The following is a 25,263-nucleotide window of genomic DNA, read 5'->3' as shown; positions in this document are numbered from 1 at the left end:
TAGTTGGGTGAGAAGATGCAAGGAGCCTGCTTACTTCTTCTTCTGTGACTGGTTCAAAATCAGAGAGTGAGTTAGATGCAGTGGGGGAGGGAGGACGGTGCATGGTATGAGGTGATTGGGAGATAATTTCCTGTCGGATCTGGTCAATTTTTTCTTTGAAGTATTTGGCCAGATCGTCAGCTCGGAGCTCCGTGGTTGGGGCCTGTACTCTTGGTTTGAGTAGAGAATGAAAAGTGTCAAAGAGACGTTTCGGGTTATTGGACAGTGAGGTGATGAGGGTGTTGAAATAGGTTTGTTTGGAGAGGTGAAGGGCAGTGTTGTAAGTTCTAAGCATAAACTTAAAATGGATGAAATCTTCGGGTAGATTGGATTTTCTCCACAGACGTTCGGCGCACCTGGAGCACCGCTGCAGGAAACGTGTTTGCACCGTGTGCCAGGGTTGTCGCCGTCTGCATTGTGGTGTTCTATTTATAGGGGGTGCAAATTCATCCAGGGCACTTTGAAGTGTTTCATTGTAATGCTTCAATGCAGAATCAGGACATGAGAGGGAGGAGATAGGGGCCAATGAAGACTGCAAGTTCTTCATAAGTTTCTGGGTGTTAATGGCCTGTATGTTTCTATAAGTCTGGACAGTGGGGGTGACCTGAGCAGCCTGGCAGTTCTTGATAGAGAATGAAAGAAGGTTGTGGTCAGAGAGCGGGAGAGGGGAGTTTGCAAAATCATCCACTGCACAAAGCCGAGAGAAGACCAAATCGAGGGAGTTTCCGTCTTCATGCGTTGGAGAATTAGTAAGCTGCGAAAGGCCAAATGAGGAGGTTAGAGATAAAAGGTGAGTAGCAGATGGGGAGAGGGGAAGAGCAATGGGGATGTTGAAATCACCCATGATGAGGGTAGGGATGTCACAGGAGAGAAAATGTGGAAGCCAAGTGGCAAAGTGATCCAGGAACTGATGGGAGGGGCCGGGAGGACGATACACCACCGCCACTCGCATGGAGAAGGGGGTGTAGAGTCTGACGGCATGGACCTCAAAAGAAGGGAAGACAAGTGAGGGTACTTGAGGGATAACCTGAAAGGTACATTTTGGTGATAGGAGCAGACCAACGCCTCCACCAGCTCTATTGTCTGATCTTGGGGTATGAGAGAAGTGAAGCCCCCCGTATGAAAGAGCAGCAGCAGCGGTAGTGTCTGACTGCTGGATCCAGGTTTCAGTAAGAGCCAGGAGGTTAAGAGAATTAGAAAGGAAAAAGTCATGAATGAAGGAGAGTTTGTTTGTTTATAAGATATAATATAAGATGTGAATGATAATGTATTAGATAAAAATAAGGGCACTTTGCAGCGATATGCTTTAAATATGTAGTACATTTTGTATTTAACAAAGTTTTATCCCTGTGTAAGGGTATACACCCTATTTTAAGTCAAATTTTGTAATTGGATCAAGTTCCTGGAAGCAGGGTATATTATTATCTTGAACACTGCTCACACTTAAGACCTAGAAGAAGACCTAGTAAGGTCGAAACGCGTAGTCTGCACGCATAAAGCAGCAGTGTGCCCTTTTTTTCTTCTGACCCCCTGTATATATTTGGGTTTCTGCCACATGGAACTATTTTAAAAGATAAAAATAAAATGGATTTTATGGCCAAGTAGGAAGCATCCGCTGGAATTATTTGCTGTTTTTTGTTTCTATTGCAACATGGGTGTGCCTCTCCCATTACAACTCCGTGCGGCTTCCTGGCAGTGAGCAGAACCACTAAGGACGTCTAACTGGGTGAGCTGGCTATAATTTTTCTTGTTTGAATTTGTATTTTGAGGCATTTAGCCGTGCACATAAATCCTAGCTTTTATACAGGGGGTAAAGTTTTTTGGACTCACATCTTATTAAACCAAAATGACTGAAAATACAGGTCAAAGTTTTGAAGACATTGAAGATTACAAGGCAAGGTTGAACAAATCTGCCTCTATATTCCAGGCGTCTAAATCGAACCCAGGACATCTAATGAGTACATCAGTGGAATTGACCACTTTAATGAAAGATTTGGAATTGAAAATGTGCAAGGAATTAAAGATTTGGTGGGATCAAAATACCTTACAAACCTATTATGATAAAAATATGGTCCCCAGAGGCCTCCGTATAAAAAAAAGAGTTACACAGCAATATGATGAAAACTTTCACAAAGACTGGGATGGAATACTCAGTGACTGCTCCTTAAAGTTGATACAACTAATAATTAAGGAAGAAAATAAACAGTTGGAAATAGTAAAAAAAGAGATTAAAACTTTACAGAACAGCATGCAAAGATTTACAGCTACTGAGGAATTTAAATTATTAAATAATAAACTTAAAAACAATCTGATGAAATTGGAAACCAAAATTACGGATTTGAAAAAGAAAAAATATGAAAGAGATTTAGAGGATTATAAAAATAATAAGGTTTACACATGGGTTAAACCAATGCGATCATCATATGGTAGTTCTAAAAATTTAAAAGGAAAGAAAAAAACCATATTGAAGGAACCAAGAGTTACCTTTCGAGAGTTAAATACCACATTGGAAACCACTGTGTACTCCTCAGAGGAAAACATGGAATCCTCTGATGAATCCGGAGAAGAAAGAAGGACTATGCTGGAAAATTCTTCTAAGGCGGCACTTCCAAAAAACGGAGGAAGCGGGGAGGGAGGAAGCACTGCAAGAAAGGGCTACAACACACGGAAGAAAAATCATATGAAACAATGAAACCAATCTGGAATTTATCCAGTTATTTGCTAACAGAGGCCCAAATCTCAGTGCTTTCCAAAGGTCTCAGTTTTGCTCCCACTAATCAGTTTAATGTCTTCAGAACAATACTGGATGTTAATCGTTTAGCAAGATCCCTTACCTTGAAATGCCATTTCAAAGAACAGGAGATGGTAGAACAGAATATCTCCATTGAAGAGGATATAGAAGCAGATAATTTGTTCCTATTAGTTAAACAGATCGCCTTAATGAATATGAATGCGATGAAAAAAAGTGGGAATTTAGAAGAAATCACACTTAATCAGGACTTTCCTATATCTAATACCTCCTTTTACCCTCTGAAATCCCGGCCGCCTATTTTGGATATTTTTCAAGAACTGATAGAGAAAGAGTTGATCAATTTAAATAATGGTATTGGAAAAATCAAGAAAAGAGATAATTTGACTTATAAAGAAAGGATAGGTTTGGAGGAGTTAGAAAAAAATCAAGATTTATTAATAAGAAAAGCAGACAAGGGAGGAGGGATAGTCCTGATTAATGCAGGTTTATATGAAAAACTGAATTTAATGGTATTACAGAATGAGGATTCCTTTATTGAATTAAAACAAGATCCAACGAATAAATTTAATTTGTTAATGAAAAAATTACTAGACGAAGGGGTATACACTGGTGCCATTAGTAATAAATTAAAAGAATATATGTATATTGATTTTCCTATAATACCTATATACCATTCACTCCCGAAAGTTCATAAAAACATTTTTCCCCCACCACTAAGGCCCATAGTGGCAGGTATAGGAAGTTTAGGGGAAAGATTAGGTGAGTGGGTGGATTTTTATTTGCAACCTTTGGTAAAAAATATTCCCAGCTTTATGCGGGATACTAAAGCAGTTGTAGGTATGATGGAATCATTTGAATGGCAACCTACTTATTCTTGGGTCACCTGTGATGTCATCGGTTTATACCCTTCGATACCATTTAATGTAGCAATGGCAAGTTTACATTACTATTTGGAAACCTATAGTAATTATAGAAAAGAGATAAAAGATTTTTTGTTGGATGCAGTTAAATTTTTATTGGAACATAATTATTTCAGATTTTGTGACAGATATTTTCTCCAAACAAAAGGAGTTAGTATGGGTGCGAAGTTCTCACCATCCCTGGCTAATTTAGTCATGGGAGGATGGGAAGAAAAACACCTATATAATGAACAAAATCCTTTTAAAAATCGCATCATTTGGATGGGGCGTTATATAGATGACCTGTTATTTGTATGGAATGGGGATAAAAAATCATTAGATGATTTCAACGAATATATTAACTGTAATGAATTTAATCTAAAATTTACTTGTATTTATGATAGTCATAAAATAGATTTTTTGGATATCACTCTTTCAGGAAATGCAGAAACTAAGAAAGTAGATATTGCTCCATTTAGGAAACAGACTGCATCAAATACAATTTTACATGATGATTCATGTCATCCAGCACACACTATCAAAAATATACCAGTGGGAGAACTAATTAGAATACATAGAAATAGCTCAAATAAGCAGATTTATGAAAGTGAAAAAGTTAAAACATGTCAGAGATTACATGATAGACATTATCCAGATTGGAGTTTAACAAGAGCAATATCAATAGTGGATAATGTGGATAGGAAAAAATTATTTCAAAATAAAAGTAAAAATATGAATAAAAAATGTTCTAATAGAAACAGTGAACAAAATATTACTTTTAGTACTGAATATACACCACAATATACAGATATAATTAAAATAATAAAGAAATATCTACCTATCCTAAAACAAGACAAAGATTTGGATAAAATTTTAGAAAGAAATAAAATCAGATTTGTCGCTAAAAAAGCGCGTTCGATTCAGTCTATTTTGTCACCTAGTGAATATAACATTGTTGACCAACAAAAATCTCATACTTGGCTTGATTTAAAGGGCTTTTATAAATGTGGAGCTAAAAAATGTAAATGTTGCAGATTTGTAAATAAAACAGAAAAAATAGTTTCAGTAAAAAATGGTAAAGAATATAATATTAATAGTTTTATCAATTGCAATACTACTAATGTAGTTTATTCTGTTGTATGTAATAGTTGTAAATTACAATATATTGGATGTACTACGGGCTCTTTGAAAAAAAGAATCCGTAGGCATTTATCTGATGCAGTAAAAGAGAATATGATAGGAGGCTCTGCAGTTTCAAGACATTTCTGGTATGAACATAAAGGAAATTTGAATGATTTGTCCTTTTATGGTTTAGAGAAAGTAAAGAAATCCTTACGGGGAGGTAATAATTGAAGGACTTTATTAAATTGTGAAAGTTATTGGATTTTTACACTGGAAAGCCGTATACCTAATGGACTGAATAATAGGTTAGATTTAATCAGTCAATTCTAAATGGCAGGTTTTCCAGTGGTAAATATACATATATATATAAAAACACTTGAATTTTCCTTCCTTTTTCCTCTTTTTTTTTTGGGGGGGGGGGTTTGGGGGGGTTTTTAAAAAAAAAAAATTTTTTTTTTGTTTTTTGTTCATATGGTAAATTTTGTGATATCTAAGAATAAATATAAGATGTGAATAATAATGTATTAGATAAAAATAAGGGCACTTTGTAGCAATATGCTTTAAATATGAAGTACATTTTGTATTTAACAAAGTTTTATCCCTGTGTAAGGGTATACACCCTATTTTAATTAAGCCAAATTTTGTAATTGGATCAAGTTCCTGGAAGCAGGGTATATTACTACTATCTTGAACACTGCTCACACTTAAGACCTAGAAGAAGACCTAGTAAGGTCGAAATGCGTAGTCTGCACGCATAAAGCAGCAGTGTGCCCTTTTTTTCTTCTGACCCCCTGTATATATTTGGGTTTCTGCCACATGGAACTATTTTAAAAGATAAAAATAAAATGGATTTTATGGCCAAGTAGGAAGCATCCGCTGGAATTATTTGCTGGCTTTAAACTTCTCCACAACAGCATCACGGACCTGCCTCTTGTGTTCCTTGGTCTTCATGATGCAGAGCAGGTGCATTTATACGGAGACTTGATTACACACAGGTGGATTATATTTATCATCATTAGTCATGTAGGACAGCATTGGATCATTCAGAGATCCACAATGAACTTCTGGAGTGAGTTTGCTGCATTGAAAGTAAAGGGGCCGAATAATATTGAACGCACCTCTTTTCAGTTTTTGAATTTCCACAAAAATTTAAAATAACCAATACATTTCATTCAACTTCACAATTGTGTCCCACTTGTTGTTGATTCTTCATCAAAAATTTACATTTGGTATCTTTATGTTTGAAGCATGATATGTGGGAAAAGGTTGAAAAGTTCCAGGGGGCTGAATACTTTCACAAGGCACTGTATATACAGCGCTACAAAAACAATATACCAGCAATAAAATTGCCCACACAGAAACATACAGACTGCACTGCCCATCAATGCAGTCTGATCAGTGCCCATCAATGCAGGCTTGCCAGTCCATATCCTTTCAGCCTCACCAGTGCCCATATTGGTGGAACTCTGCTTTTACCTCAGGCTCAGACTGATGTGGTGCGAGAGTCCCTAATAGGCAGGTAAATGTCCTTAATAGGCAGGTAAATGTCTCCAATGGGCAGTAGAGGTCCTCAACAGGCAGCATAGTCCCCGATAGGCAGGTAAATGTCCCCAATAGGCAGTATAGGTCCCCAATAGGCAGGCAAATATTCCCAATAGGAAGTTAAATGTCCTCAACAGGCAGGTAAATGTCCCCAATAGGCAGCATAGGTCCCCAATAGGCAGCATAGGTCCACATGATAGACCGGTCCCAGTGTTAAAAAAACAAAACATTCCAGTACTCACCTATGTCCCCTGCTTCTCTGAAGAGGCACCAGCTCGACTCCATCTTCTTCTGGCACAGGAGCGTGACGTTATCAGGCCACGCAAGCAGCATAATGACAATCACATGGTCTGTGCTGCGTACGAAGGGCCGCACATCGCCTTTAATCACCGACTGAACTGTAGTGAAGTTCAATGTCGGCCAGGTCCAGGGGATGGATAAATATGCTCGGTGGGCCGCATGTGGCCCAAGTGCCGTATTTTGAGGACCCCTGGTCTAAAGAGTGGAGGAAGTGTTTTTTTTTCTTTTTAATTTTGCCTTATATACAAATCATTATACAGGAAATTGTGTTACCTAACATTTTTTCCTGTAAATTCCATTATATCTTTGGTTTGGTATGTTTTATTGTCAGTCCATAAAAGTGGCATAATACAATATTGTTCCCAACAGCATCCTGAGAGTCAAAGATGTGCCAAGGTGTCTTCCACAAGCTGTTCCCATTCCAATTGAGTGCTGTTTCCATCCATTTCAGTGACTTTCCTCCAGTTAGGGTCCTCTGTATCCAATTAAATTCCATTATACTTGTTACTTGAATCGAGCCCATCTGAACGTCCAACCTGCTCGATTGGAGTATCAAGCACTTGAGCATGTTAGTGCTCGCCCATCACTAGATACTACATCATGTTCCAAAGACCATTGTTGCTAGCTTGCTTAAGAATGAAAGAATAATAAGGTGTTTCTCTTTGAAAAAAATATTAGATGGGTGCTAAGTACATTACATATTTGAAATTTAATTTCTTTTACCAGTGAAAACGTATAAATATTGCTATAATTTGTGCCTTAGTAAAGTTTTTAGAATGTTTTTCCTAGATACAATTGAAAAGTTGTCGCTGTACATTTTCCTACAGTATACAATGGAAAGAATGATGTTTATATTCCTGTAGACTAAAATTTAATTTTTTTTCCATATTATGTATTTATAGTAAGAAATTTGAGTGGCTCTTGTAAGCAACTTCCATTGTGTATTTGACTGCATACTGACAACAGTGGGATTTTAAAAGACTTATAAAATGAAATTTCTCAAATGACTGTTTAATAAAGTAACAGTGCTCTACAGATGAAAGAACAAACCAAATGATATATTGACAAGTATATTTATCTTTTCCATTTTCTCATTAACTCAATGTTGTTAAGATATTGTGTAGTCAAGATACTTCTCATAATTTTAAAGAATAGAAATATAGAGATAAGTAAATCAATTTGATGCAAATGCACTTAGTTTCTAATTTCATTAAATTCTTAGATCCAAATTATTTGAGCAATTAAATATGCATTTGATAAAAATGGTGAAAGAAAGCCTTTACTACATGGCCAAAGATTGTATTATCCAGAAAAGGCCCACATGTTCGGTGGCGTGGTTAAAACTTTTTTTTCCATAATAAGTTACAAATATCACAACACATAATCTAACTCTACCAATCAGGGGGGTCTTTCAGGGCCGCTATAAAAGCTAAATGCATCAGCCATTTTAAAGTGTAACATGCAACAGATAGTACGTGAGAATGAACAATGTAATGGGCTGGGTGGTGGTACCACTTTATGTTGGTTGATGAGAGCCTGGAGGGGTGTGACTAAGCAAACACCCAACATTTTGCTAGAGCTACTTATGGCAGAATTAGACTGGCTTCAGAATGACGCCATGTTCTACTTTAGGACAGACAACTGACGTACAGCAGCTGACCCGCGAATGGGCAGGAAGCTGTAACTGCAGGTGTAGACAGATATGATATAACAGTCCAGACTATATCCCATTCCAGACTATGCCCAGGGTTAAAGTGGCCTAGCCCAGAGAGTACCCTGGGTATATTCTGGCCTATTCCAAAGTATACCCCGGGGTATATTTTGGCCTAGGTCACATTATACCTCTCCAGGCAAGACTATATCCCTGGGGGTGTAAAATAGCCTCGGCCAGATTATGCCCAGGGTTAAAGTGGCCTAGGCCAGAGAATACCCCGGGTATATTCTGGCCTAGGCAAAAGTTTACTCTGGGTATATTCTAGCCAAGGCTAAACTATACTCCTCCAAGCAAAAAAATATTGTTGTGTTTTCCTGCTGTATTTGTTCTACAGAATGACTGCAAAGGCAGAAAATAGGGCTACACTTACAGTATGTGTTGGAAGAGTTGCATTTCACTGACAGTAGATGGCGCTGTTCCATCAGTGCATAGTTAATGTTATGTTGTATTGTAACTTGCTATGTATGTTTCTCTCTCCTCCCTATGATATGCACTAATTTCTACAGTGTGAGTTCCTCTTCTGCCCTGAAAAGATATGTAAAGTGAGTTTGCAACACCTCCAAAACCAAAATACGTCTTCCAATTTTGACAACCATGGAAGACCAAATGATAGAATCCAAAAAACGGAAGTGTGAAACCAAGATAAAATTAAATAAATTTTATTAATTACATAATCTAAAATAAAATATTAAAAATTATAAATACATAAGGGGACTGAAATTGAATAGTATGAACTCCAAGCGGTCTACATCAGACTAAAGAAAAATATGAATTCACATATGGTTAAATGACAGGTGTGGGGCAATATAGCCACATCACATATGGATTCAAAAATGGCAAGATGGTATGAAGTAGAAAGGTGCCAAGTATAGAATTGAGTCAAAGCTAAAACTGAAAGTTCATATAAGAAATGAGAAACTGCAAGTGCCTAAAATATCACCAAGTGGCTGCATAACTATCAGCAAGACATCAATAATAAATGACAATCAGTAAAATATAAAGTGCAATAGTGCAAAGATGGATAGAATCATAAGCTAAAGATTCATGTCAACAATGCAAGTGCCTAATATACTACCAAATAGATACATGACCATTAAGCTAAACATCCATCAAGGCTGACTGTCACTAGATAATCATGATTACCGTGTGTAGACCAAGCAGGGAGGAGGCATACAGTGGAAATGCCTGCGTACCCAATGCTAAAGATAGGGTATGCAGGCAGCATGCTGACGGAGGCGGAGCTTCACGGAGGAGGCGCAGCAGGAGGCGGAGCTTCACAGAGGAAGTCTGCAGCTCCTTCATATGCTAGTGTAAAATTAGCCTGTTGGGTTAAGGTTGGGCTAAAAAACCCACATATCTGACACAGACACAGCTGAAAAAACAACATTAGTTCAGAAGACATCAAATTGAAGCTTGCTTCATCAAAGCCTTTTAGTCACAAAAATGATCTTTTAGAAACAATTTTTTATTTTCCCAAGGGTAAAAAGAAAAAGTGGACCCCAAAAGTTGATGTCCAATTTGTCCTGAGTACGCTGAAACCCCATATGAGGAGAATCACTGTTTGGGTGCATGGCAGGATTTGGAACGGAAGGAGCACCATTTGACTTTTTGAATGGAAAATTAGCTCCAATCATTAGCGGACACCATGTCGCGTATGAAGAGCCCTGTGTGCCTAAACATTGGAACTCCCCCACAAATGACCCTCATTTTGGAAACTAGACCCCCCCAAGGAACTTATCTAGATGCATATTAAGCACTTTGAATCCCCAGGTGCTTCACAAATTGATCCATAAAAATTAAAAAGTACTTTCTTTTCACAAAAATTTTCTTTTAGCCTCAATTTTTTCATTTTCACATGGGCTACAGGATTAAATGGATCCTAAAATTTGTTGTGCAATTTCTCCTGAGTACACTGATACCTCATATGTAGTCATAAACCATTGAGCAGGGCTCGGAAGGGAAGGAGCGCCATTTGATTTTTTGAATGAAAAATTGGCTCCAATCGCTAGCGGACACCATGTCGCGTATGGAGAGCCCTGTGTTCCTAAACATTGGATTTCCCCCCAAATTGATCCCATTTTGGAAACTAGACCCCCAAGGAACTTATAGAGATGTGTGGTGAGCACTCAACCCCCAAGTGCTTCACGGAAGTTTATAACGCAGAGCCGTGAAAATAAAAAATCATTTTTTTTCTTAAAAAATCATTTTTTAGCCCACAATTTTTTATTTTCATAAGGGTAAAAGGAGAAATTGGACCACAAAAGTTGTCGTCCAGTTTGTCCTGAGTACGCTAGTACCCCCATATGTGGGGGGAACCACTGTTTGGGCACACATTGGGGCTTGGAAGGGAAGTAGTGACGCTTTGAAATGCCGATTTGATGGAACGGTCTGCGGGCGTCATGTTACATTTGCAGAGCCCCTGATATGTCTAAACAGTAGAAACCCCTTACAAATGACCCCATTTGGGAAACTAGACCCCCCAAGGAAATTATCTAGATGTGTGGTGAGCACTTTGAACCCCCAAGTGCTTCACAGAAGTTTGTAACGCAGAGCCGTGAAAATAAAAAATCATTTTTTTCCCTCAAAAATGATTTTTTGGCCCACAATTTTTTATTTTCACAAAGGTAAAAGGAGAAATTGGACAGCAAAGTTGTTGTTCAGTTTGTCCTGAGTACACTGGTACCCCATATGTGGGGGTGAACCACTGTTTGGATGCACAACAGGGCTCAGAAGGAACGAGCGCCTTTTGACTTTTTGAATGGAAAATTGGCTCCAATCGTTAGCAGACACCATGTCACGTATGGAGAGCCCTGTGTGCCTAAACATTGTGACCGTCATTTTGGAAACTAGAACCCCCCAAGGAACTTATCTAGATGTGTGGTGAGCACTCTGAACCTCCAAGTGCTTCACAGAAGCTTATAACGCAGAGCCATGAAAATAAAAAAAAAAAATTTTATCCTCAAAAGGGGGCGCAAATACTGACGCCACCGTCAGTCAGTGGCGGGGCAGATCACCCCCATCAGTCGTGGGGGGGGTCAGATCATGGACTCCAGCCGTGGACGATGATATTGCAGCATCGGCCATGGCTGGATTGTAATATTTAGCCAAATATCATTGGTGAAATATTACAATTTCTCTGATTGGCTGTTTCACATTCAACAGCCAATCAGAGCGATCGTAGCCACGGGGGGGCAAAGCCACCCCCCTGGGGTGAAGTACAAGGCCCCCTGTACCTGCGGGTCGGGTGACCTTTCATTGACCCCGGTCACCCAACCCGCAGGAGGGTGATCAATTCATGACACAGCATATGCGTCATAGGATGGATTGGCACTGACTTTCATGATGCATACACTGTGTCAAGGGTCGGGAAGGGGTTAATGGCTTTAGCTATGTCTTGGTCTCCTTTAAGAATATATAAATTATTATGAATAATATTTTTTATATGTGCGAACTGGTTGCTATATTGCAACACTAAGGTAGCTTTATTCCCAATCCCTTCATGAGCTATTTGCTGTGTTTTTTTTAAATGTGGTTTTTCTTTAACATTTTTTTCAGCTCTCTGTAAAGACCACTGACTACACCCTCTTTTACTAAGTCATTCTTTAATTTCCATTACTTCTCTGTTATAATCATTTTCCGTAGTGCAGTTTTGTTTCGCTCTAATCATTTACCCTACTGGTATATTTTTTATTGTGTATTTTGGGTGATGACTGGCAGTATGGAGAATGGTATTTCCAGCTTTACTCTTGCGAAATGTGGAAGTGACAATTTTTTCATCTGGTATGTTAAGGGGAGAATATATGGCATATGAATATACACAAGAATCAAAACTGTACCACTATATAGACGCTTTGCTGAGTATTGGGATCATGTTGCTTTAAGATACTTCAGATTTTCTGAGAATTGTTTCTGTATCGTATGACCCACCTAGGCTTCATGTAATCCTGGGTGGACTAGGGTGGATCGGGCTAGAGAACAATACTTATTTACATAGTGATTGTGTAGCGATATGGGAACAGTAAATAGTAACTTGGAAACGTACATAGTGATTGTGTAGCGATATGGGAACAGTAAATAGTAATTTGAAAATGTACCCATGATGTAATAGCACAATCTCTGTATAAAAGCTGTTCATTTTTGGATTAAAGACAGAGAAGAATCATACTGACATGATACACCTTGTCTTGTATATTCTTTTCTCCGTGCACGTATAATCTCTGCCAAAGATCCAATTCGGCCACAGACAATTAAGACGGGCCACACCCTAGTGTGGCAAAATCCTCAGAATCAACAGTTGGTGCCTAACATGGGGCTCAGGACGATACCAGACGATCACAGCCGCAACAAAATCTCCCCCCAGGACGGACGTCTTTCCAGCGGGATGAGACTGCAGCTCGAGACCTGGTGAGAAAATATATCATCTTACCTACCCTTCTGTATTCACGTCCGGCTGGGAGGAGATAGTTGTCTGTCTTCTCTGAACCCTTAAACTGACCACGTTTGAAAGTCCTGAGCCTATGGACCAGGTCAGATATATAATTCCTTAATTGTCTGTGTGTATTATCCGGTCTAACCAATTCGGAGGGCGCGTCTAGAATCTGTCTAGTATCTGTTAAAAACTATTTCAAACTGCACTAGGGCTACTGGAAATATACAGAGCAGAGTACAAAGGGGGTGTTCACACTGGGTTATCACCCTGGTTCCGACCTTAGACGGTCGAAGAAGTTATGTTTATATATATACACATATAGGTGCTCACGTCCGGCCATACGCCCACGGTATAAACTGGGCCCGGTGACGTGAATGACACGGCATATATATATATTTTTAAGGAAAGAGGTGATTACTATTTTCCCCTTCTGCTGAAATATCAACCACCTATCTAGAGGAGATTACCACTATTTGTTACACCTAAAGTGACAAAAAGCCCAGCCCTAGTTGCCTTGGTAACAAAAGAACAGTGAAAGGGATAAGGAATACATTGATTATTGTATTGCTATTCATAATAGCACCTGCACCGCACAAACCACCTCCGTATTCTCCAGAGGGGTGGACATTTGCAGTCTGCCAAAATCAGAACCCAGATTGGAGGGACACATGTGCCGTTTGTGGGGCACCACGCCCACGCAAATCTACCTCCTCCTCTGTGCTAACACTCTGACAGAGGCTCAGAGTCCATCTCCTTACGACAAGTCCTAGCACCAAAAACCCACCCTGGTCACGATTTCCTTAATTGTCTGCCTTATCTGCTTTGCCTCTCTGCTTTGCTGTTTTGGTTGTTTGCATACGTGATTGTTACCTCAGCCAGCCTAAAAAGGAAAAAAATATAGATAGGGAGACGTACTGAGCAAATTCACTGTCACTCTGGTTCCGGTCCTGCTCTCGGTTGGACCGATGATCGCAGAAGTCAGAACTGTGTCTCTCCCAGTGGCAAGTGGGAGTAGGGGCTTGATTACTCTGAGTGATTTTGCAACCTCTAAGTAGTTGGTGACTTCTTGCGGGTTTCCCACCGGACATCATCTGGCTAAGATGATGGTGTTTTAGCTGCAGCATAGGTTTATAGGTTTTATTTTAAACGGGTGGAAGGGTAATTTCAATTACTGTGTTGATGTGACTGAGTGATTACTCTCTCCCTGAAAAGTATGGTTTGCCCAGGTGTAGATTTTTCACCTTCAACAGCCAATCAGAGCGATTGTAGCCACGGATTGTAGCCACCTGTGGGTCGGGTGACCTTTCATTGACCCCGGTCACCCAACCCGCAGGAGGGTGATCAATTCATGACACAGCATATGCGTCATAGGATGGATTGGCACCGACTTTCATGACGCATACACTGTGTGAAAGGTCGGGAAGGGGTTAATGGCTTTAGCTATGTCTTGGTCTCCTTTAAGAATATATAAATTATTATGAATAATATTTTTTATATGTGCGAACTGGTTGCTATATTGCAACACTAAGGTAGCTTTATTCCCAATCCCTTCATGAGCTATTTGCTGTGTTTGAAAATGTGGTTTTTCTTTAACATTTTTTTCAGCTCTCTGTAAAGACCACTGACTACACTCTCTTTTACTAAGTCATTCTTTATTTTCCATTACTTCTCTGTTATAATCATTTTCCGTAGTGCAGTTTTGTTTCGCTCTAATCATTTCCCCTACTGGTATATTTTTTATTGTGTATTTTGGGTGATGACTGGCAGTATGGAGAATGGTATTTCCAGCTTTACTCTTGCGAAATGTGGAAGTGACAATTTTTTCATCTGGTATACCCCTGAGTTTGAGATCCAAAAACTCAATGTTTGCAAATTCATAACACACGGTAACCCAAGGTTGAAGGGGTTGCAATTAAGATGCAAGCTGAGATCAGGTATGGCAGACACATCAAGGTCCATGATCATGATCAGGTCATCAATATATCTGCCATACTACCACACACACTCCTTAAAGGGATTATCAACACTATAGATGTAATGCTCCTCCCCCCAACTCATTACAAGTTTTGCTAAGGATGGCGAGTATTTTGCCCCCATGGAAACACCATTGGTTTGTAAAAAAAATTGGTCGAAATGAAAATAATTATTGGTGATAAGACATTCAACTACCTCCAAGATGTATAGCTGAAAATCAAATGGAAAATCACTATACTTTTTAAATGGAAATCCAGTGCATATAAAGCCACCTTATGCGGTATGGAGGTGTATAGTGAGATGACATCTGAAATTATTCACACAAAATTACTCTGCCATTTGAGATCCTTCAAAGCATATAAAACATCTGCGCTATCACTTAGATAACCCGGTGTCCTTTGTACGAGCGACTGGAGGAGCTGGTCATTCCATTCTCCCAGTCTCTCACTTAGAGATCCTATGCCTGAGACTATCAGTCTCATTGGTGGTGGAAATTGACCCTTGTGTGTATTGGGCAGTGCATACAATATTGGGGTTACCGGATTGTTAACTTTGAAATATTCACGTTCGTTTCTATTAAAGTATCCCATACTGAGACCTTCATCCACAATTTAGAATATTTTTTCTTGAACCTTAGATGTGGGATCACAAGGCAAGCATTTATAAACAGCAGAATCAATTAACATGGTTTCCACCAATGTGATATAATCAGTTTTGTTCATAATAACCACTGAGCCTCCCTTGTCAAAGTTTTTTATAATGATATTGTCATTATTTTTTAGTTGTTGCAAAGCACAACTTAAATTTGGTTTTAGGTTGCTGTTAAATGAACGCCTGCCACGTAAATTATCAGAAAGTGTTGTCAACTGTGTTTCAACCACATTCTGAAATTCATCCCTAGCTGTTTTGCGTGCCTGTACAGGATAAAATCTGGTGTTAGGAACATGTATACATTTAGCTGCATGTACATTTTCATCCAAATTTCCCAAATTATTATTTTGTAGGTCCTGCAGGCACATTAATGAAAGTTGTTCTGCAAAACAAAGTGACCTGAATACATTGTCAGGGGCACATTCCTTCTTATGTTCTACCCATTCTTCATCAAAATGTACTCTGAAGGTGATGTCCCTGACAAATTTATTCACATCACAAATGGTTGTAAAAAAGATCAAAATCACAACAGGGTGCACAATTTAAGCCAAAAGATAACAATTCATTTTGATGTTAACATTTGCAGCAAAGACAAGACATAATTATGAATATGTTGAAATAAAAAAAATAAAAATTGTGAGGGATTCTTTACCACGGAGAAAAGGAGGTTTTACTAAAAGGGGATTGCCAAATATCCTAAAGGCCTGTCATGGCAATCTAATTTCTGGTGGCCATTTTAGCAGAGATAAAGTGTTACACAAAATTTCAGACCATTATTACTGCAATGGAATGAAGAACCATATTCTCAAACACGTCAAAGCCTGTCAAAAATGTTTTGTCATAAATATATGACAAAGGATATTCCACCACTCAACAGTATACCAGTGCCTGGAAAAGTATGGAGCTTAGTCGGTATTGATATGATCGTTCCTCTTCAGGAAACATCAAACGACAGCAAATATATTGTTGCTACCACTGATCATTTCTCCAAGTGGACAGGAGCAACAGCTGTTCCAGACAAGAGTGCCAAGTCAGTTGAAATTTTTTGTACACCATTACTTGCCACCTTGGCTGTATGGACACTCTGATTAGCAACCAGGGAAGAGAGTGTTAGGGATGGCGGAACGCATCAAATAATAAAGATGGTAATAAGGTGCGTTCGCAGCCCAGGGTCCACCATGCAGGGATGGTAACCTGCTGCTCAGTAATGGCGGATGCTATATGGCGGTATACTATAACACTCGCGGGTTAACGTCACCCGGATTGTACAGGGGCAGACTCTGTTGCTTCACAGAGCCGCACTACCGCTGAACATAAACGCCGGAGCCTGTTTGTGCTCACAGAGCTCAGCTAAAAGAGCGCACAGTGTACGGTCAGAGAACTCTACCCCAAGGACTTGGGGTTAGAGTCCTTCTACGCCCACTAAACGTGCGGCGTCGCTGCCAAGAGTGCCGCTATAGACGCTGGCTATGGAGCACGTGCACTAAGGTGTGCCGAGTCCCTGGTGAGGCCTGATGCCTGACTCAGACCTACCTATGCCTAAGCCTGGGTGCTAGCAGGCTAGGCTGCACAACACATGTGTACCAAGGGTAGGGGTTTCATAGTGAGTCATTCACCAGAGACATTCATACGTGCATACATCAGTCACTCCACATAGTCTGTAAATACAGTCTATCCTAGCTCATGGGCAAGCGGCCATGCAAACCTTTTATAGCCTCGGGCGTCCGGGACTTTCCTGGCTTCTCGGATGGGCCAATCCGAACACGAGCAGGACCTGAGCACGTGACCTTCAATCTCCAATGGGAGTTCACTCCACGGGCATGCTCAGTGCCCGACATGAGGACTTAGTCCCTGGAGAATCTCGCTGCTGAGCAGCATGCATCGTCATAGCTGTGCCAGAGGTGGCAGCAGCAAGCAAACCCACGGAGTTGGCCTGGGCAGAGTGCCGGGACCGATGAATCTGCTGAGCAGGCTCCAGTGCGGCTGAAGAAGAATGGGAGACCGCTGGGTGCAAGGCTCTGGATTCCTGCTGTGCAGTGGCAGGACCCCGACGCCTAACAGACAGTTTGTGAACTCAATCATTGACAACCTGATAGAGTATTTTCTAAAACATCACTGTATTTCATCTGCATTTCACCCACAAACAAATGGCCAGTGGGAACGTGACAATCAAAAACTCAAAGAATCTCTTTGCAAGCTTGTCAATGATCAAGGAAATAACTGGGACCAGTTCATCCCTGATGTTTTGTTTGCTTATCACACATCAGTGTATGCCTTAGCCAAGTGTACTCCATTTAAGGTCATGTTTGGACGAAGGCTAAGCTTCCTATCGACCTTGATTCTTCAGAAAATGACACCGTAGACCTCATGTCCCTTGCAGATGATACTAATCCTGATGTGCTAAATACACTGACAATCATTCATAAAAAACTCCACTCAACCATCAGTACCAACATCCAGTCTGCTCAGGAACACCAGAAATGTGCATTTGATTGCTGAAACAACAGCAACAATGAAATTTCTATCGGCACCATCGTTTATGTGAAGAATCAATGCCATATTTATCGCATGGGTTCAAAGATGGAACCACACTGGGTTGCACCCTACTTTGTTGTGGAATCCTTGACAATGGTATGAGTAAAACTTAATAACAATAAGACTGGCAAAATACTGAGCAACAACTATCATGCAGGCAACCTTAAGATTTATCAAGATGATGAAACTTCTGTACCAACCCAGTCCCTTAATGATTGTCCCAGTGACTTTGCCACACAGAAAGACAAGCAAACCAAGACTTTCAACCCACTACCAAGTTCAGGAAGTAAGTATCTTACCACCACTCTCGACCTTATGCTTGGTAGGGTTGTGTACCATGGAGCCAAAAGAAACCTTGGACAACTATGGTGCACATATAAAACCAAAGGTGATGGGAACTGCTACTTCCAGGCCATCAGCTATATCCTGACAGGAACAGAGGACAAATACTCCCTTCTAAGAGTTAAAGTCATACACCATCTTCCATAGCGTGTCCACATTGGACATTACCTGCCTGAATCCTGCTCATACAGGTACTATACACATGATCAGGTTTTTAAATACATCAGTTAAGGACTGCTCTGAGATGGCTAGTGTACAAACAGCTACAGCAGGTATGGCTAGTATACTGACAGGGACAGCAGCTGCAAACAAGAACTGCAAGTATACTGAAAGGCACAACTGAAATACAAACATGTAGATGGGCACAGCTAATATACAGGCAAGCAGATGATGTCAAGTGTGGCTTATATGCAGGCAGGCAAGTGCTGGAAGGCATGATTGATATACAAGCAGGCAGGTGCTGGTGGCATGGGTTATATACAGTCAGGCTGCTGCTGGTGGGCATAGCTGATATGCAAGCAAACAGGTGCAGGCAGACATGACTCAGAGACAGGAACACAAAGCAAGAACAGGCAGACAGTTATACAGACTGGTAGGTACTGGGGACATGAGAACTAAGCATTAATTCGTTAAGAATAACAGGTTTGAGAGAATAAAAAAATCACCATGGGGAGGAGATATCAGGAGAGCTTTACTTACACATGAAACTGACTGGATTTTTAACATCAAGACTAGGTTCCCTTTTGGTTTGAACAAGAAAAACGAGATCATGTTTCAATATTGAATTACAGTATAACGAAGCATTTATTATTTTATATATAGTAATATTAAATATACTGTTTTATTGTTCATTTTTTTGTTTGTCTTGTCAATGCATTGTTTTTGATTATAGTTGTATTAGGACTTTCAATCATGTGATGTGAGATGGACATCTGATTGGGGTCAGGTCCTTTTTAATGTTGGGAGATGCAATGGAGTGTTAGCTTTGATAAAGATCGCGGCAGCGATTGAAACCCGTTGCTTTTCCTCACGTGAGACTTTATTAAGTCCAAGGAGCCAGTTGTTTTTTCATTTTTTCATGGAGAAATATTTTATTGGAAGAGCTGTAATATTTTTTTCAATTTTTGACCTGAGAACTAGCAAGCATGCAGACCCCGGGCAGCAGTAGGAGGAGCAGGAAGTGTGGGCCGGGAGACGTGGCAGTGAGTAAGTCGGCGTCCCTGCCGGAGGAGGGGAGAAGTGTGCGGCATCAACTACCTTACAGTCCCCGCCCCCTTTCATGCTCCCTCTTCTTCAGCTCAGCAAGAAATCTCTCCAGGATGAGAGCGGCATGGATGTTCTCCCTGCGTTCCAAAGATCTCTCTTCAGGACTCAACCCCTTCCAATCAACAGGAAAAAAAGGGTTTCCCTCTTACCCACTTAGTGGCTAGAATATTTTTTACCTCAAAAACATCTTCAGTGCTGACAGGAGAAAGAGTCTTACCTGGGTCCTTGAAAAAGGGACTGAAGGCAACAGGCTTGAAGAGAGACACATGAAATGAATTGGGGATTAGTAGAGAGTACCTCGAATGAACCACTGAAGTGAAGACCCAATTTATTAGAGGATAGCATGAGATACACATATTTTGTTGAAAGCCAAACCTTATCCCCAGGGTGAAAGAGAGGCGGCTTCTTGCACGTGTGTCTATTCATTCGCTCAGAAGATTTCATTAAAAAGATCTTGTTGTCCTCCCAGATGTCGGATAAGCCCTTTAGGAGAGTTTCAGTGTCAGGAATGTTGGTGGTAGCAGATACATGAAACAGAATATTGGGGTGTTGGCCATATACCACGAAAACTGAGGATTTAGCTGATGATTCACTCACATGGTTCTATGAGAACTCAGTGCAAGACAAGAGTTCGGCTCAATCACTGTGGTGAGCATTGACAAACTGCCGCAGTTAGTTGGTCAGAATTTGGTTTACCCACTATTGGACTGAAGATGATAGGCTGAAGAGTAGTCCAAGCAGACATTCTGCAGTTTTCAGGTAGCCCTCCACAATTGAGGTGTAAATTTGATGCCTCTCTAAGAGAAAAAATGGAGAGGTAACCCATGGAGGCAAAAAATATATTGACTGAACTTCTCAGCAAGCACACCAAAAGATGGAAGACCGGATAATGGATTAAAATGGGCCATCTTAGAGAAGCGATCCACAAGATTGGTGATAAAGTCCATTGTGATATGCTGTCATGGAGCAGGTGGTATGGGCAAGGGAAGTAACAAGTCAGTCAGAAGCTGTTTCAGAGTCTTTCTCTAGGCACAGCAGGGACAGGCTGAGATGAAATCCATAATATCCTTGAGCAGTGATGTCCACCAATAGTGCCACAAAAAGAGTAGAGCTGTTTTTTTCTGTCCAGCATAATCAGCCAATTTGGACGAGGACCCCAGGAAGCATCCATTCCCTATTCGGTTCGGAGACTAAGGTTTTTCCAGGTAGGACCTGAGTCAAGTCCTGTTGAGTGACTGTAAGGGTCCAGTTTCACTTAGCGTCGCACCAGCGATGCCGACAACGATACGACCTGGAAAGGATCGCTGGTGTGTCACTAAATGGTCGCTAGTAAGCTGCCAAACAGGCAGATCTCTTCAGCAATGCAGCAACGATCCGGAGATCCGTGTAATGACCTCGCTGGTTGTTGGTGCCTTGTCACACAGCAGCTTTTCAAACGATTCCCGCCTGCGTCCCCGTGTTCTGCGTCACCAACGAGGTCGCTCGGCGGTGTCAAACACAGCAATGCGCGCTTGCCAGCGGGATGCCGACAATTAAAAAATGGCCCAGGACATTCGAGCATGATCATCGATATCCAGCAGGGGGGCGGTCACCGCTGAGTGTCACATGTAGCGAGATAGCTGGAGAGATCGCTGTTGCGCCACAAAATTGGTGACGCTTCAGCGATCTCGCTAGTGATCTCGCTATGTGAGAAGGGGGCTTAAGCATCTTGGAAGGTTCAATGATGCCCTGAGGCTACCCACCCTAGTCAGAAACCAGAAAAGAACTAGAAAGTGCATCTGCTTTGATGTTCCTGTCTGCCAGCCAGAAGGGGAGAACAAAATCAAAGTGGGTGAAAAACAAAGACCGTCTGGTTGGACATGGATTTAGGCACTGTGTGGACTGCAGGTAGGCCAAGTTCTTGTGGTCCATATAGATAATTACAGGATGAAATGCTCCCTCAAGTAGAAAGTGCCACTCCTTCAGAGCCAGTTTTATAGCCAACAGTTCTCAATTACTTACTGATTATTTGCGTTCTGGAGCCAAAAGGCTTTAGAGAAGAAAGCACAGGTCACCATATGGCCAGAAGGAGACTTCTGGGAGAGGATGGCTCTGGCACTGGAGGAGGAGACATCCAGCTAAAAAAGGAATAGTTTACTATTGTCCGGCCGCTACAACACTACCGTGGAGGCAAAGGCTTATTAAAAGGCGACAAAAGGCACATTCAGCCTCCGGTGTCCAGTCCCTGGGTTTAGCATCCTTGCGGGTCAGGGCATAAATTGGAACGGTCCGAGAAATGCAGAATGAGCTGGTGGTAGTGTAGAAGGAAGTGTCCAGGCCGGAACCAAGGGGACCATCATCTAGGTTCCTAGGGGGTCTGTTTCCAGGGAGCAGAGTTAGGAGATGGACCGCTAGACTGACAGGATGGTTGGGGGAGGAGCCTATATAAAAAGGGCGGAGGACGCCAGTCAGGGTGAGTCAGCAGAACGGGAGTGAAGGAGCAGGAGACCGTGGAAGCACCAGGGAGCCAGAACCTCGAGCAGTAACCAGAGAGGACAGCGACAGGAGGGAGACTCACGGTGGACTGCAGGGAGATGGCGCCGAGCCAAACGACAGAAGACCGCCGCTTCACTACAGCCTGTGGCCGTTGCCACCTCACTCCAGCCCGCGACTGTGGCCTGCCCGCAGCCACCCGCGGCCGTTGCCGCCTCACTCCAGCTTGCGGTTGCGGCCTGCCTGCAGTCACCTGCGGCCGTTGCCGCCTCACTCCAGCTCACGGCTGCGGCCTACCCGCTCCTGCCCGCAGCCGCTACCGCTCCACTCCCGACCATGGCTGTGGCTTGTCCATTGCCACCCGCAGTCACCACTGCCCTGCTCCCGTCTGTGGCAAGGGCTTGGCCGTCGCCCACCGTGGGTTCCCTAGTGCAGCCGCTGGCTGTGCCGGTGGCCTACCAACTGCCACTCAGCACTGCCACTGCCCGCCCCTGTTCGGGGGCTGCGGCCTTGACTCTCCCACTCACAGGCAGTGTTTCGCTGCCTCTGCTGGGGACACTCCTCCAAAGAACTCTTCTAGGGCCTGTTGTGCCCCTGCTTCGCCTGGGTGTCAGAGCGCCCGAAGACTACGCCAGATCCTCAGCAGCTGGGCACAGCGGCTGCGACGCCAAAGCACCATCATCCAGGATGCCAAGGGACATCCAGACAGATAAGTGACATAATATAACTAAGGACCCCTAGTCGGCCATACCGCGGCACTATAGTGACCGGCCTTAGTAGTTGTGTTCTCGTATCAAGTGTTTGCTTGTATTGGGTCCCTGCGAGGACAATTTCTGTTATTTTGTTTGTTTGCTTAGGATAGCCCTACCGGCATCAATCTATAAAAGTTACTACCTAAAGTTCAATCCATCTCGCGTCTCGTCACTGCATCCCGCGTACCTGCTATTACCACATTGGTAGTAATCTGAGGAACTACTGGATTGCCTTCAGACAATCAGTATGAGGCCATTTCAGTACAGCGGATACCTTCTCGGGGTCCATGCTTAGTCTTGTGTCAGAGATGAAGTACCCAAGGAACGGAAGAGAGGTTTGCTCAAAGGCACATTTTTTAAACTTGGTGTACAAACAATTCTTCCTCAGTCTCTGCAGAACCTGGCAAATGCCCCTCCTGTGTGTGGGCAGAAAGGGAGAGAATGCTAATATGTTGTCCAGGTAAATCACCACATATGCGTAGAAAAGGTCGCAGAAGATATTGTTCACCAGCTACTGGAAGACTGATTGGGCAAAACGGTGTTACGAGATATTCATAATGGCCTTCCCAGGTGTTAGTCAGTCATCCCTTTGTCCCCTTGGCGTATTTGGATCAGGTTGTATGCCCCCCACAGGTCAAGTTTGGTAAGCACACTGGCACCATTGAGACGATCAAACAGCTATTATACAATAGGCATAGGATATTTATTTTTGACTGTTAGCAGATTGAGAATTCTGTAGTCTATATAGGTACGATGAGAGTTGTCCTTTTTCTTTACAAAGAAGAATCCTGCTCTAGCCAGGGAGCAAAACTTCCAGATAATTCTACTGGCTAGGTCCTGGATTGGGTCTCATCCTGGGACACAGGGTAGATATGGCCTCATGGAGGAGAAGAGCCAGGAAGAAGTTCTAAAGGGCAATCATAGGGATTTTGTGTGGTGCTAGTTTATCCACTTTGTTTTAATGGAAGACACTTACGTTGGTAAGTCCATTAAGTTGGAAGCAGGCAATGTAAATTTAATGGAGTACCGGAGGTCTGGCAGGATGAATGGGGACAAGGTACTTCTCGTGAGAGGCCTGGCCCCAATGGAGTATTTCTCCGGATCTCCAATCTAAGAAAGGCTCATGTTTTGGTAGCCATAATAGGCCCAAGAGCAGGGGATGGTACAGACCAGAAAGTTCATAAAGAGAGATTCTCTCTGAGTGCCACATTCTGACCCAAAGTTCCACAGGCTAAGAAACAAAATAAATGTCCTCAGATAGATGTTTCCCATCCGTGGTCAATACCATCACCATCTACAGATTCTGTAGATGTTGGATCATAATAGGCCAAGTCAGTGAAGGAGATGAGTGGTCATTGCCCAGGGTAGCCACTCCACCAGAGTTTCCTGTTTTTTTCAGGGCAGGAGTGGATTAAATTTTTGGGACTGCCATACAAGAAGTACCTTCCATCAGCATGAAGGATCTCCTGGTGATGCTAGGCCAGCTTCAACTGGTTGATTTGCATGGACTTAGAGAAGGGTGCCAAAACAGAGGTCTGTGGCATGCTCAGCCTTTGAAAGAAAGGAGCCAAGCGCACAGGTCTTCTCATGCGGGTCACCTCCTTGGAGTGCTGCTAAAACCTGATGTCGATCAAAAATGCTAGGAACATCAGGTTATCCAGCATGAGTGTATCAAGATGGACCATAGTGTCTTTATTTCTCCTGGAAAGGCCCTCTCAGAAGGAGGCCACTAGTGCCTAGTTGTTCCAGGCGAGCTAGGAGACCAAGGTACGAAATCGGATGCCATACTGGCCTACTGTGAGGTTTCCCTGGGGCAATCTGAGGAGGGAGGATGCTGCACAAGAGATGCAATCAGAATCATCAAAGACCTTGGGGAAGGCTTTTAAGAAGGTCTGAAGGTTGGAGACTAGGGATGAGCTTTCCGATATTGAAATATCGGAAATCGGCCCGATATTTGCGATATCGGAATTTCGATTTCCGATTCCGATATTTTTTTCACATCGGAAATCGGAAATCCCATAATCCTTCAGCCTCTGAACGCTCCGTGGAGCCAATCAGGAGCTGAAGAATTGCTGACAACATTGTGTAACTCCCCTAAGCTTGGTAGGAGACGTCCAAACTTGCTAGCTAGGGGCTGTGCTGCGATTGGCTGGCTGGATGGTGTGATCAGGCAGTATAAAAGGCTGCACCTGCCATTTTAGCCTCACTCTACTGTGAAAGCAGATAGGGATAGGTTGCTGTTGGAGATAGGGAGAGATCTCGGATCTAATAGCGATAGAAATTGTTTTTCAGCGGCTGTAGCAGCCCCTGTGTGTTACAGAAGCAGTCTTTTTCCTCACTGACCCTGCTCAGTTTCATTTTTTGTGCTGTGCAGGCTCTCAGTGAGGTGCTTAGTGAGACAGTGCAGAGCACATTCACTGCAGCTGCTGCAGCTCCTCTTGCTGCAGCACTGTGTGGTGTGTGTCTCACTGCCT

This window comes from Dendrobates tinctorius, unplaced genomic scaffold, assembly GCF_039654945.1.
Source record: "Dendrobates tinctorius isolate UK_male_01 unplaced genomic scaffold, ASM3965494v1 ptg000040l, whole genome shotgun sequence".
Classification (NCBI taxonomy): Eukaryota; Metazoa; Chordata; class Amphibia; order Anura; family Dendrobatidae; genus Dendrobates; species Dendrobates tinctorius.
Note: the sequence above shows the minus strand (reverse complement) of the source record.